At 50.6% G+C, this 3,451-nt stretch overlaps 1 pseudogene; it reads left to right on the top strand.

Annotated features, from left to right (window-relative positions):
- Positions 1-1,056: 1,056 nt before the first annotated feature.
- LOC114922816 lies at positions 1,057-3,182 on the top strand (annotated as a pseudogene).
- Positions 3,183-3,451: the final 269 nt, after the last annotated feature.

Below are 3,451 nucleotides of genomic sequence, written 5' to 3' on the forward strand. Positions count from 1 at the left end.
TTCGGGAGGAAGGCTTAAAGGCTGCCACATTGTTGTGCGTTTGTGGGCAAGACGCCTTTGAGATCGCCGAGAGCTTAATCGCCCCGGACTCGCTGGAAACGGTATCATACTCCGACCTGAAGAAAACTTTAAAGGAACACTTCCAGCCCAAGCAATCTGTCATGGCTTGGAGGCACACATTTCAACAGAGAGATCAGCGGGTTGGAGAATCAGCAAAAGAATACGTTGCGGCCTTGAGAAGAGCAGTTAAACCGTGCGACTTCAAGGACTTAGAGGAAAGACTGCGCGATCGTTTTGTGTGCGGACTGAGGAACACAGAATTACAGCAGAGACTGTTCGCCAGGGAAGATGTCTCCTTCCAAGATGCTCTGCGAGAGGTTTCGGCTGAAGAAGCTGCAGGCGGGGCGGTCAAGAACATGCGGCCTAAGCGAAACGTTCCAGAGACTGCCACTATTCACAAGGAAGACGTGCGCGAGGAGTCGGAAGAAGATCCTGAAGAAGAGGTGGACAAGCTTTACCAAGCAGCTGGGAGGAGGTCCAAAGATCGTCAGGACAAGGGCCCAGCTGAGCTTCGTTGCCTCGGATGCGGTGGACGCCACAAGCAAGCGGAATGTCGGTTCCGTTCCGCCATCTGCCGAGCGTGCGGAAAGAAGGGCCACATCGCTGCGGTCTGCCTGGGTCAACAGAAGGTACAACCGAAGGAAGAATTGAATCTGAAAGGTACCAGGGTGCCCAGCCAAAACAGGGTGGGGTTCTGTGCAACACGCCGGAACATTTTAAGAATAGGAACACACAAACCCCTTAAAAAGAAACTAACACTTAAAGTGAAATTGCAGGGAATTCCATTATCGATGGAACTTGACACGGGGTCTGCCCTATCCATAATTTCCCTCAACACATTTCACAAAATCTGCAACAGCAGTGGCCAGAGAGTTTCGTTAAGGCCCTCTAATGTAATCCTTACAGATTTCCAAAATTCTCAAGTGTGCGTTAAGGGGGAGGCCACCCTTAAGGTACAGTACAAGAATTTTGCAGGCCCCCTAGACGTGTCTCATTGGACTCGATTGGTTTGAGGCCTTGAGAATTCAGGTAACAGGGCTTAATAAATTGCAAACACAGACCCTTGCTGACGTATGCAAGGAGTTTGCAGACGTGTTCAGTTCTGAACTTGGGTCCTACACAGGACCTCCTGTTTCACTTAAGTTGGATCCAACGGTACAGCCCATCAGGGTTAAGCCTAGGAGGGTACCATTTGCTCTTAAGAGTAAGATTGACGCTGAACTGGACAAGTTGCTCCAGCAAGGCATTCTAGAGCCTGTAGATTCCAGCCCGTGGGAAACCCCCATTGTAACGCCTTTAAAGGCAAACGGGGATATCCGGATTTGTGCTGACTACAAGTGCACACTAAACAAGGCCCTACAGCAACATGCTTATCCTATGCCTGTAGTGAGCCACATTTTGGCTTCTCTCAAGGAGGGAATTTTTTTTGCTAAGCTTGATCTAGCTCAGGCATATCAACAGCTGCCTGTTGATGATGCTGCAGCTGAGGCCCAAACTATTGTCACCCATCGTGGGGCTTTCAGGGTAAAGCGGTTACAGTTTGGGGTGAATGTCGCTCCTGGCATTTTTCAGAGTGTAATGGAAAACACCCTGAGGGGTATTCCTGGTGTATGTCCTTATTTTGATGACGTTCTCATCGCAGGAGACTCTCCACAAGTGCTGGCTGAGCATTTAAAGGCTGTTTTGCTTCGTTTCCGGAGAGCAGGTCTTAAACTAAAACAGGACAAATGTAAGATTGGTGTGCAGTCCACTGNAGATAGATGCGCAGGGTATCCACCCGTCTGATGCTAAGCTCAAAGCTATTCAGAAGGCTCCAAGCCCCAAGTCTAAGGGCGAATTGCAAGCCTTTTTGGGTTTATTGAATTTCTATCATGCTTTTCTACCTCACAAAGCTGCTATTGCTGAACCTTTGCACAGACTTCTTGACAAGAATGCGTGTTGGCGCTGGACCAAGGTCCATGAGGCCAGTTTCAATGAGGTTGCCAGTGTGCCTGGCTTGTGATGCCTCACCCTACGGTGTGGGCGCTGTTCTTAGCCATTTGACGGCTGATGGGACACAGGTCCCTGTGGCTTACTACTCTAGGACCTTATCTGCTGCTGAGCGCAACTATGCTCAAATTGATAGGGAGGCTTTGGCTCTGGTGGCTGGTATTAAAAAGTTCCATGACTTTATCTATGGCCACCATTTTACGGTCTTCACTGACCACAAGCCTTTGTTGGGGCTATTCACTACCTCCAAACACACTCCTCATATCCTATCCCCTCGTATGCTGCGTTGGTCCATCTTCCTCTCAGCTTATGACTATTCACTGGTCCATAAGCCTGGCAAGGAAATGGGTCATGCAGATGCTTTGAGTAGGCTGCCATTACCTACTGTGGAGCCTGATCCCGCTCCTGCTGTACACATATTGTCCATTCAGGAGTTACCTGAATGCCCCCTCAATGCTAGGGATGTGGCTGCTGAAACTGCCACTGACCACACGCTCAAACGCATGCTGTCATGGGTTCTATCTGGGTGGCCTGACAGGTGCCCTGCAGAGGATTTTCAACGTTTTTGGGTCAAGAGGCACGAGTTTTCCACTTTCAATGGTTGCCTCCTCTGGGGATCGAGAGTTGTGATCCCGGCCTCATTGAGGGCTAGAAACTTGATCTCATTACATGAGGGTCACCCCGGAATTGTCAGGATGAAGGCGCTTGCACGCAGCCATCTGTGGTGGCCTGGCATTGACCGGGCCATCGAGTCCCAAGTCCATGGATGTTATGCCTGCCAACAGTCCAGGCTGGAAATGCCCCAGGCCCCTGTACACAGGTGGGAGGTAACACACACTCCATGGTCTAGAATACATGTAGATTACGCTGGGCCCTTTCAGGGTCAATTCTTCCTGGTTGTTGTTGATAGCCATTCCAAATGGCTGGAGGTCGTGCCTGTGTCTTCTACCACAGCCGCCAAGACTATTCAAGTGTTGAGAAACATTTTTGCTTCACACGGGTTGCCAGATGTTCTAGTGTCGGATAACGGTCCTCAATTTACTTCTACTGAGTTTCAGGGTTTTTTACAAGCCAACATGATTCGCCACGCTACTTCGGCTCCATTCCACCCTTCCACCGACGGTCTGGCTGAACGGATGGTCCGCGTCACCAAGGACGCTCTCAAGAAACTAACTTATGGCAATTGGCATCACAGGTTGGCTGACTTTCTTCTAGCCCATCGTACTACTCCGTGCACTGCCACGGGTAAGTGCCCGGCCGAACTCCATTGGGGTCGCCGGCTCGTGACTAAATTGGACAGGTTGCATCCGGAGCGAGTAGCTTCACAGGTGTCTCAGCCACACCCACCACGGGTCCTGCATGAGGGCGATCCTGTCTGGGCCAGGAATTACGGGCCTGGACA

Source organism: Protobothrops mucrosquamatus, unplaced genomic scaffold (assembly GCF_001527695.2).
Source record: "Protobothrops mucrosquamatus isolate PMUCROS unplaced genomic scaffold, P.Mucros_1.0 scaffold983, whole genome shotgun sequence".
Lineage (NCBI taxonomy): Eukaryota > Metazoa > Chordata > Lepidosauria > Squamata > Viperidae > Protobothrops > Protobothrops mucrosquamatus.